This window comes from Penaeus monodon, chromosome 21 (assembly GCF_015228065.2).
Source record: "Penaeus monodon isolate SGIC_2016 chromosome 21, NSTDA_Pmon_1, whole genome shotgun sequence".
Classification (NCBI taxonomy): Eukaryota; Metazoa; Arthropoda; class Malacostraca; order Decapoda; family Penaeidae; genus Penaeus; species Penaeus monodon.
Window position 1 is genome coordinate 41,644,276 of NC_051406.1, and position 200 is coordinate 41,644,475.

The window sequence follows — 200 nt, forward strand, 5'->3', positions numbered from 1 at the left end:
AATATAGATAAAAAACAGGCACAAGAACAAATGGAAGAGCGAATCCAAAATCGCTTTAGGAAGAAATACGACAACGACCCCAAGACATAAGTGTTGCCAAGGGAATGAAACGAAACGCGAGGAGCGCAACGACCGCCGAGACGACCTTCTGACGCTATCATCCCCGGCGCTTGTAACCCTGTCAGGTGTCCGTCTACGCT